This window comes from Macaca mulatta, chromosome 18, assembly GCF_049350105.2.
Source record: "Macaca mulatta isolate MMU2019108-1 chromosome 18, T2T-MMU8v2.0, whole genome shotgun sequence".
Classification (NCBI taxonomy): Eukaryota; Metazoa; Chordata; class Mammalia; order Primates; family Cercopithecidae; genus Macaca; species Macaca mulatta.
Window position 1 is genome coordinate 37,720,169 of NC_133423.1, and position 11,730 is coordinate 37,731,898.

The 11,730-nt window shown below is 39.1% G+C and overlaps 1 long non-coding RNA gene across 1 annotated transcript; it reads right to left on the bottom strand.

The window, feature by feature from the left end:
* Window positions 1-872: 872 nt before the first annotated feature.
* LOC144336467 (uncharacterized) lies at window positions 873-9,898 on the bottom strand. Its single transcript, XR_013408299.1, has 2 exons — window positions 9,668-9,898; window positions 873-1,479 (listed from the first exon to the last, which is right to left on the bottom strand). It is a non-coding gene; the product is annotated as an uncharacterized LOC144336467 (long non-coding RNA).
* Between the last annotated feature and the right edge of the window lie 1,832 nt (window positions 9,899-11,730).

Below are 11,730 nucleotides of genomic sequence, written 5' to 3' on the forward strand. Positions count from 1 at the left end.
TCCAAACGACAAACTCAGGTGAGTCTCCCAGCCTGTTTGTATTCCCGTTCCTTATACTCTCTCTTCTTCCCTGTATTTTAGGATGAGAGTTGAGAAGTGGGATGATTATCCCAGGAATGCATTTGAATGGAATTTTAAAAGATCAAGGAAGCCCCTTTTTGTCAGAAAGAAAGCTTAATCTGGCTGTTTGGGTTGATGATGAGAATGGTTTCTCAATTAATTATGTGGTGGACACATTCTATGAATAGATAACTTGGGTAACTTTCACTTTGGTTTTCTAATGCATTGTCTTCCTTGCTTCCTTCCTGCCTGCCTGCCTGCCTTGTAGCTTCCTTCTGTAGCTTCAAAAAATGTATTTGAAGCACAGATGTAATATGCAATAATCTGATAACTGTCATTTGCAACTATTTAAGTTTACAATTTTTAATATTTCTATGTAAAACATAAATGTAAGAGGAAATATATAGGTTTTCAAATTATTTGGAGGTGATGCAAGCCAGGAAGGAAGGAAGGAAGAAATGTAGGAAAGGAAGGAAGGAGAAAGGGAGGAAAGCAATGCACTAGAAAACCAAAATGAAAGTTACTTAAGCCTTGTCTTACTGTCATTTTTATAGCCCTAGAACCTGAGCCAGCCATGGTGTAATTTTCGTGTCTTACAGGGTTCTCAATCCCTAGCCAAATGTCCATGACTTGAATGAATCAGGATACCAGAGACCCTGTATGCCTGTATGACAGGGTCTGTGTAAGAAAGAAAACCTGTTCAATATTCTTTAACCCCGTGTCCCAGATTACTTCTCTGTGTGTGTATGAGCGTGTGTGTATATGTGTGTTTGTCCTACTAAAATACTTTGAAATGAAGAGACAACCCCAGAGGCAGTAGCAAATGGTCTTGTTCTTCTACTGCTCCGATGGCCAGTTTGGGAATAATCCCCTCACTTGGTAACCCATGTTGCTTCGGGCACACCTTCACTCATGGGTACAGAAGGTTATAGGAATACTCATTCTCCATATTTTTCTGGCTCTTAACGTTGCCTGCCGCACAGGTCCCTAAGCCCCTCAAAGCCCCCTTGTATACTTTTTAGAATATCCAAGGGCTGCCTCAAATGGACTCACAAAGGCAAGCCCAGTTAGGTATCACATGAAGTCCCCCAGCCACCATCTCTGGTGCCATCAAGTGCTGCCATGCCCACTGGGAGCTGCTTCATGACAAGCACCCGTGCCATTTCTTCCGGGGAGGTCTGCATCGTCCAGCTCCTGCTGCTGCCACTAGGTATCATGATTATGTCTGGAACCAGGGCTTCTTCTGCCAGGTACTATCCCATTTTCCAGGCCTGGCAGCCCATGCTGCCGATAAGCACACTGTCCACCATGCTGCTGCTCTGGAGCCCTGAAGAAGTCAAAGTTGCTCTGCAATCTCTGGAATCCTCAGCATGTGGATGACATGTTGCATTCCTTCAGCAAGTGGGGACGGCCTCTTTCCTGTTGGAGGCGACACTCTGTTAGCTCCCTGCCAAAGAGGTTTCTCAGCCCCTAATAGACATAGGCTTCAGTTGTAGCCAGCCTGCTAGTACAGAAGACTTTCCCAGAAACACATCTGAACTCCAGCAATAGATGTTGCCTGGTTTTGAGCAATGCACCATCCACCAAGCCAACTAAGAGTATGGCCCTTGCCTCTGCACTGGCTTCAGAGCTCCCCGCTCCTTTCTCACCCACCATGTATGCAGCAATCAGGTTTCCACCCCCACCCTTGTATAGGAGCTGATAAAAAATAAAAATAAAAAACCTGGAACAATTGTCACTGTTTGCAATGATATGATTTGTATAGCTAAAAATCTCAACTTTAAATCTTTTCTAAAAACAATTAGAGAGCTCAGTAAGGTAGTCAGTTAAAATATTAATATACTAAAGTTAATGGTTTTTCTAAATAGCAAAAATAATAAAATATAAATTTAAAAATCCATTTTTATATAAACTATGTTATAAGAAATGTGAGAAAGTCATATGAGAAAAACTATAAAATTCTTCTGAATTATATAAAATGTAACTTAAAATATGATTCAAAATACTGTGTTTCTAGATTAAATGGTTCGATATTTTTAAAATGCCAATAGTTTTTCAATTACATGTTTAATACCACCCCAATCAAAAACCTAGCATTCCCTTTTTGAAAAAATAATATCAAGTTCATCTGGAAGAATAAAAATGTAAGAATAGCTAAGATTGTAGGAGAAAAGAATAATGAAGTGAGACTTGTCCTTCCAAATACTGAAACATATCATTGAGCAAGACCATACCAAAAAGACAGACAAATCAAGACAATATATTTGAAATAAAAGCAACATTTTGAATCAACAGAGAAAAGATGAACTATGTATGTAGTATTGATGTTAGACCACAGACTAACCCTTGGATAAATAAATGAAATTCCCTACTTCAGATACCAGTTAACTTCTACTTCATAATAAGGCAAGCCTCAGAACATAAAAACACCACCATTTGTCTAGTTTACTTTTCTGCGGGTCATCAGTTTGGCCTGGACTCAGCAGAGAACCTCCTCTGATATTGGCCAGGCTCATCATGGGTCTGCCATCAGTTGCTGTCCAGCTGACTCCTTGGCTGAAGGCCATCTAGTCTAAGATGGCCTTACGCTTGTCTCCAGAAGTTGGCTTGCTATCAGCTAAGTGATGAGAGTAGCAGGGCCATATGCCTCTTGTTGCCTAGCAGGCTTATTCCTATGGCACTGTAAGGTTCTGAGAGAGCAAGCAGAGCACGAAAGGCCTTTAAAGGTCTAGTCCTGGGACTAGTAGAATATCATTTTCACTACATTTGATTGGTCAAAGCAAGTTACAAGGCCAGCCCAGATTTAAGAGGTGAGAAAACAAACTCTACCTCCTGATGAACAGAACAGCAAAGTCACATTGCAGATGGGGGGTTCATACTCAAAAGGGTGCAGAATTGTAGCCGTTTTTCTAATCAGGCATACTAAACCTAAATAAACTGCAAATTCTGTATGTCAATGTACTGATAAAATCATAAACTTCTTAGAATAAAATATGAGTGACTATTCATATGAGGGATTGCAGACACTTTTCTAAAGTAAGACAACAAAACTAGATCCCATATAAAAAAAAGGTTAAGGCCAGGCATGGTGGCTCACACCTGTAATCCCAGCATTTTGGGAGGCTGAGGCAGGTGAATCACTCGAGGTCAGGTGTCGAGACTGGCCTGGCCAACATGGTGAAACCCCATCTCTACTAAAAATACAAAAATTAGCTGGGCATGGTGGCACACATTTGTAATTCAAGCTACTTGGGAGGCTGAGGCGTTCAAGGATCACTTGAACTGGGAGGCGGAGGTTGTAGTGAGCCGAGATGGTGCCACTGCACTCTAGCCTGGACAACAGAGCAAGACTCTGTCTCAAAAAAAAAAAAAAAAAAAAAAAGGAAGAAAAGATTGACCTAGTTAACATCTAAATATCTAAAACTTTTGCATAATCAGGAAATCACCATAAAAAAGATAAAAGGTAAACCAGGTACAATGTGCAATACTAACAAATGGTTAATTCTTAAAGAGCTTTAATAATTTGATGATTTAAAAAAAGAAAAATAGACAAGTGATAATTTATAGAAGCACAAATTACAAATTATGAATAAAGATGTAAAAAGATGGTCATCCTCAACAGTAATCTAAGGCATCTACAATTAAAACAATAATAATTTATTATACTTTGACTATGGGATTGGCAAACATGGCTTTAAATGATAATTCAGAGTATGATTAAGGGTTTGGAGTAAGGAAATTAATGCACTCTTGGTGAAAATGTAAACTGGTAAAGACTCTCTGGATGGTAGTTTGGCGATAGCCAGCAACATTTTAAATGTGTATAATTTGAACTCAGCTATTCTATATCTAGAAATATTTCTGCGGTATCCATATGCAAAAATTGGGCACATGGGATTATGTGTGGAGTGGCAGTCATTTTTCCATTTTAATTGGGATGATTTTTGAGAAAGTGACATTTGAGCAAAGTCCTGAAGGTGTGGGAGAGTTCAAAATCCAGCTAGAGGGAACCACATAGCAAATGCTATAAGACGCAAGTGTGCCAAGGGAATTGGAAGCTCAGCCCAGAGGCTAATGTGGCTGGAGGGTGGTGAGTGACCACGAACAAGAGTCATAAACATGAGGTTAGAGAGGGAGTTGTGGTGGGCCATGAACAGGTGGGACATGGAGAGGGGCAGAGAATAGAAGATAGATTACACAGGACCCTGTAGGATTCTGGTTTCTCTCTGGATGACATGGGAAGCCACTGGATGGTTTTGATAAGAAGACACGATCTGACTTAACTTAAAGATACCTCTACTTTTCTAAAAATAGACTGAAAGTGGGATGCAAAGGCAGAAGTGGAAAGCCAACTTCGGAAGCCCCTGAAGCAAGTCGGGAGATAAATGATATGGCTCTGCCCAAGGCGGTGACAGTGGCGGTAACAAGAACTGGTCAAATTCAGGATTAGCTCAGAGTAGACAGAAAATGTGAGAGAAAGAGAAAAGGCAAGAATGACTCCAAGGATTCCGGCCCGAGGATAGAATAGATAGGATATTTGGAAGGATAGAATTGCCAGGAACCAAAATGAAAATGCTCAGGGAGAACAGGCTTAGAAAAAAAGATTAGAAATTGACTTTTGTTCCTGTTGAGTTGGAGATGTTTATTAGACAAGCAAGTGGAAATGTCAAGTAGGGAATGCCTACAAGAGTCTAGAATTTTAGAGAGAGGGTCTAAAGGAGAGATGGGCTTAGCCAGGTAGAGGAGTGAAAGCAAAGACCTCCAGCATCATCACAAGTCAAGAGACAAGTCATCCAGGAACTGGGCAATGGAACATCTCCGTGTAAAACCCGATTGTATGCTCTGTTTACTGAGATAGGAGAAAATCGCCTTACGGCATAAGGTGGGACTTGCTGGCGGGACTTGCTGGCACAATGCTGCTAAAAGGTTTATGGAGATATTTGCATATGCATATCAAGGCACAGCATTTTCCTTTGAACTTACCCATGTCACAGAGATCTTTATCCATATGTCTTACTGCTAATTTTCTCCCTAAAATGATCCTATTGTCCTGCCACTCCTTTATCTTTAAGGTGGTAAAGATAGTTATCAATAAATACTAAGGGAACTCAGAGACCGGTGCCGGCGTGGGTCCTCTGTAAGCTAAGCGCTGCTCCCCTGGGCCCACTTTTTCTTTCTCTATACTTTGTCTCTGTGTCTCATTTCTTTTCTCAAGTCTCTCGTTCCACCTAACGAGAAACGCCCACAGGTGTGAAGGGGCAGTCCACCCCTTCATTCTACTGCAGCCCTTGGTCAAGTCATGACATTTTAAAACAAAAACCTACAGTTTTCCCTTTTATTTTGTGTGGTCCTGCTTCTCTATGTTCTGTCACTAAGTATTTAAAAACTCCTTCCCACACCCAGGCTAGTTGGGAGCTGAGTACTACACACTTGTAAAACCATCTCCAACGGTTTATTTTACAAGATAAGAAAAAGTATACTTGAAAGGGTAATATATCCTGGTTGACAGGAATTTTTTCTTGTTGGCTTTTACCATTTAAAACTATGAAGAGAGACAAACCTGTCTCCAAGGTCAATAATCATTTCAGCAGTGCTGATACTGGGAAAAAGGTTATCTAAGTACAGGAGACATTTAACTTGAGACCAATTTTACTAGCCATTTTTCTATTTTTCATTTAATTTATATCTGACACTTTAACACCTACAGCACACTGCATCCTTAATACCAGAACAAAAACAAATAAAAATCCTTTATTCATACCTGCCCAATTTCCTGAAAAAAGATACAAAAATTATTACAAGCTTACTAATTGCTTTTTTTTCTGGATGATGATTTCAAATTTTAAGTCTTTTCATTCACTGACACTAAAATGTGTGCTAATGCATTGGCTTACAAAGAATCTAGTGGCTTCCTCACTGCAGCCCACATGGTACAGTATTCTGTTATGTAGGCTGAACATTGTGGTTTCCTTCTTTTCAGCATGAGCTACTCCTGCACTCTGAACTGAAAAAGAATCTGAATACATCAGGCTCAATTAATAATATGACGGCTTTATTGGCAGCAGGATGAAGTTGAACATACTGAACCTGTTATGCCCAGACCGTTTGTTCCCCAAAGAAGACCACCAGAGTCCAGAGTCAAAGCCAAGTGGCAAGGATCTTTACTACAAGTTCGAACCTGGTCCCTCCATTCCACAGTATACAAGAGGGCCCCGAACAATGTGAGCGTTTGCTTTTCATAGCCCGAGAGTTACAGGGGAACAAAGGAATTCTTTTGGTTCCCGCGCCTTCAGTAAAACCTTGAACGGCTGTCTCCTTATCGGAGACTTTCCAGGTGGTGTTTGTACTGGGCTCAGGGAGTTTTTAGCCCGGGGCTGAGGAATGTGCCCAGCTCCTTTCAAACCAAGATGAGAGGTGAGAAAGACACCAGTTTAGGCCATTTGGGTTTCTTGCTAATGTTGGAAAAAAAAAAAAAAAAAAGAACTAACACAAGATTTTAAACACTCTCATCTGGATGTTTAAACTTTAAGGATTGAATAAAGGCCTCCTCCGAAAAAGCAAGAGCAAAGAAATGTTAGGTGATTTATAAAAAATTGGAGGACTAAGGACTGTTAAGACATTGGAATAGGAATCACTGAAGGAGTGTGTGTTGCGTTCTCCGGAGATAATTAGAGCTTAATGTAGACCCACATGTTTAATTTTTTTCATATCTGTTAGTGCAAACTCCCTAACAAAGTCTAAATGAACAAACATTCTTTTTGATGATCATGATGTGCAAAGGGCTGGGTTTATCCAGGGCAGCGGAAGGGAGGGAAGTGAAATACAGAACTGAATACAAAACATTTAAATCGTAAATTCTCCGAGGCCACATCCGATGTCTCTCAAAGAATCCTAGCACTATGCTAAGCACACAAAGGTGCAATTTTTTAAATGAGCAAGAACTTAAAAAAAACAAACATTGAGTAATATTATATGATTCCACTTATATGAGGTACCCAGAATAGGCAAATTCATAACAACAGAAAGCAGAATACAGGTTACTGGGGCAGGGGCAGGGGCAAATGAGTTGTTTATTGGGTATAGAATTTCTATTTGGAATAACAAAAAAGTTCTAGAAATGGATGGTGGTGATATTGTGAATGTACATAATGCCACTGAACTGAACATCTAAAATTGGTTAAAATGATAAATTTTATGTTCTATATATTTTACTACCATGAAATTTTTAAATAAAAATAAAATAACAAGCATTGAGTGCTTGGCTACACAGGAATAGCGAACTGTTTTCTCAGGAGGCTCAGGCCACCTCTTCACAGAAGCCTCGGGGGAACCCAAGCACCCCTGCGTGTGGGAAGCCCCGCAAAGGAGTGGCAGTGCTGGTGCTGGGGCTGCCTGATTTGTAGGAAATAGAAGCCATCTCTCCCACTTGAAGATGATGTATTTGCTAACAGAGACTTCCGCTTCCTGTGAAGCAATCTTTCACACACTTGAAGACACTAGCCCCAAAATACTATGGGGTGGAGGTGGGAAGACCTGAACTTTGGTCTCAAGTATCTCACTTGCCATCTGGGCAATTTAGACTTCTCAGGTCTCAGTTGCCATTTCTGCAAATTAAAGTAATGGGACCAGATGTTACATGGCTTCCACCAGCTCCACAATTCTCTGATTCAAACGTATCCCTTAACTGTTTTTTTCCATATAGTTTCAACTTAATTACATGATGAAAATAGTTTCCCATTTCTTTAGCCATCGCTATTATTTTCTGGACTCTCCAGTTCCTTCCTGTTTTTGTTTTTTGTTTTCCAGAGGAACAGTGATCCAAAGTAAACATATCAGTTTCATAAAGTTATGATTAGTGAATAATATGGAGGAGACATCATTTGTAAATTCTAACACAAAATCACTGTAACTCTTTTTTGTTTTTTTTAAGCAATAATATTATACTGCTGACTTGTTTCTGACAATTGATTAATTATGTAGTTGAGAATCAAGTAATACAGTAACAATAACTATTTTCCTTTCCTTAGATCATTTGGGTGATAAAAAGCAGCCCAGTGACTCCTCCATCCACAGGTAAGGATGAGAGTATGAACAAAGAAACTTTCCATTATTCAGAAGCAATAAGGAGCATGCAGTGGTTCTTTACCTAACCTGTAGTTCCTGTATTCAAATTAAATTCATTCCACTCAGTCAAAGCTGCTGTTAAAAAGAAAATTCTTTTTAAAAATCTTTTTCAACATCTAAGTATATTTTAGGTGTTATAATTGATGCCATTTCAAATCCATCAGGTGTGGCTATATCATTGAATGTGTGTATAAAGTTGTTAGGGTGAATTCAGTTTTAAAGCAGATTTTCTGTCAAACATCTGTCTACCTATATATGATAGCAAATATCAATCTGATTGAGCAATTCACACTTCAATACATTGATTTTTTAAAAAATGAAGTAGATACACCAAAACCCCTAAAAGCACTTGCGGGGTAATAGACAAATGTACCCTGAATAATAAAGTAGTATGAGGAAACAGGTACCATCCCAAGAAAGGGAAAAAAAAACAACATTCATGAAATGAAAGAACACATTCCCACTGTAAACTAATATACCAACAAGATTTCAATGGGATTGTTTTATTAGGTTATTAGGTTTTTCTTATTTCATGGTGGATTAAGTTTCTAAATCAGACTTCAAGTATATTATTATCAGAAAATACAGAAAGTTCCTGCACTATAATATATACGTTTTCTTTTCTTTTCTTTTTTTTTTTGAGACAGAGTCTCACTCTGTTGCCCAGGCTGAAGTGCAGTGGCACAATCTCGGCTCACTGTAGCCTCCACCTCCCAGGTTCAAGCAATTCTCATGCCTCAGCCTCCCGAGTAGCTGGGATTACAGGCGTGCATCATCTTGCCCAGCTAATGTTTGTATTTTTAGTAGAGACAGGGTTTCACCATGTTGGTCAGGCTGGTCTCGAACTCCTGACCTCAGGTGATCTGCCCACCTTGGCCTCCCAAAGTGCTAGGATTACAGGCATGAGCCACAGCGCCCGGCCCATATTTTCTTTAGGTAATGATAAATCATATTTGAAGAATGCCTAAAAGGATCCAATAATGCCTCAAATACACAAACCTACTAGAACAGATTTTATTCAAAATTACAATGACAAAATAATATACGGAGGTAAAAATCTTTATTAAATGACCACATCATAATCTGATAAAATATTTCCTGATATAAGAGAATGAATTATGAACTGGTTTATAATATATTTTTTAAAACCCAAGGTAAAACAAAACTAATAAACTCTGCATACATTATCATTTACATTTTATGATTATTTTCTATTTGGACATCCTCTTCCGTATACCCATTGCCCTGCGCTTTTCACTGATTTTCTCAACTACACTCCTCCTCCTGGACTGTGAACATTTGCTAAAAATCTCTTTAAAAAACACCACCACCACCACAGACTTCCCACTGCTGCCATGCTCTCAGATTGTCTAGCTCTCCCAGAAAAGGACAATAAGCTAAATAAGCTAAATTCACAATAAGGTGGATCTAAGGGATAACAGGTCTTTTCGAATCTGATTCCTCCCTTCTCCTCCACCCTCACCTCTCACCACTGGGCCTCTCCTTTCCAGCCACAGTGAACTGCTTTCTCACACTTCACAATCATGCCTAGCATGATTGGCTCCTTCAACCTTCACCATGGAGCAGCCTTCACGCACATACATTCCCTCTTCCTCTTCATGCTTTGGCTAACTCTTCATCTTCATTCACAGCGATTCCAGGAAAACTTATTGACACCCTCCACCTCCCACCCCATAGCTGGGTGTGGTGTCTCATTTAGGTATGTATGTACAGATATATCCTTTGTATGTGTGTATATACATATATATCACTGATTATAATGTATACTTATCATAGCACTATTACAATGTATCACTGTTTTTACTGTGTCTTTCAATAGGCTCTAAGCTATTTCAGGGCAAAGATCATTTAACAGTCAATTTTATATCCCTAACATCTAACATAATGCTTCACTTATAGTCATAGATTGTAAATGGTAAATGAATAGCTAGATAAACAAATAGTCAAGGGCAGGGAGAGGTTGTCCTGTTCCTAAAGTACATTATGGAGGCAGCCACCTCCCACTGCAAAAAGTGAGCCATTCCTGATTTTCACTACATTCTGTACTTGTAGTCAAGAGAAGTAACCGTTCAGATAGAGATAGGCGGGTCAATGGATGGATGGATGGATGGATGGATAGATAGATAGATAGATAGATAGATAGATAGATAGATAGATAGACAGACAGACACAGATTCTTTGTAGCCTAGGAACAAACGGCCTAAAATATATTTTTAAATATCCCACCGAATCTCAAGGCAATGACTGAAAGGGGTTGGATCAAAGGCATTAAAACCCAGCTACATCTACTTTAAAATTTTATATAGGGTAGCCCAAAACTGATGGTGGTACCCAGTGTACTGCAAGGGTACCAAATACCTGTTGAAATAAATTGCAAACAAGTCCGGGTGCAGTGGTTCATGCCCGTAATCCCAGTACTTTGGGAAGCCAGGGTGGGTGGATCACTTGAGGTCAGGAGTTCGTGACCAGCCTGGCCAACATAGTGAAATCCCAACTCTACTAAAAATATAAAAATTAGCTGGGCATGGTGGCGTGTGCCTGTAATCCCAGCTACTTGGGAGGCTGAGGCATGAAAATCACTTGAATCTGGGAGGTGGAGGTTGCAGTGAGCTGAGTTCATGCCACAGCACTCCAGCCTGGGCAACAGGGTGAAGCTCTGTCTCAAAAAAATAAATAAATAAATAAAATAAATTTCAAACAAAAACCAAATGCAGATTAGGTCTAAACCAATTATTTTTTACTTAAGACAGTAACCCCCAACTTGAAAACTACCAGCTTCCGAATCATAATAAGGTATCCTTGAATTCACATTTACAGGCAGCATTGCCAATAGACAAAATAAATGCTTCTCAAACACAAGGATGACTATTTGTCAAGTATAGACGACGGTGTGATTAATAAAATCCAAATACATTTAAAGATGGTATTGAATTTATAATCAGTTTATCATTAAATATTTTCTCAGCTAATATAAAATAAGTATTAATGAGTCCTTGAAAATGTTGGCATTATTTAAAGCATCTCATGCCAAGAAAAGGATTGAGAATTGCTAGTGTAGGGTTCTTTATAAACTCTGCAGAGGAGGCTGGAGTTTCCGGGTTCCAGTGCCTTAATATGTATATATGTAAGCTAACCTCTTTACTTCATTTCACAAAGATTATTAACAAAAATAGTTGCAATGTATTAAGTTTTACTGATGAACATAACGAGAATGGACTTACATTTGGAGTAATAAATTTAAAGTAATAAAAGGAAAGTAAACAACTATATACACACATGCTAAAACCCATATAAAAATCTATTAATTTAATTTATTGGGTCTCCTCCATAGATATGCTCATCTACAGAGTGTACTGAAACTTTCTCTTAGCACAAAGTTAACTAAGCCCCTCAGGCTGCTTCGAACTTGCTTTCTTTCCCACTTCCACGTTATAAAGAGCTCCAAGTTCACTAACCAAGTGGTCCTTCTTTAACAGCAATAACAAGAAATGGGGAGGAAGAATAGATAGGAACTCAACAGCAACT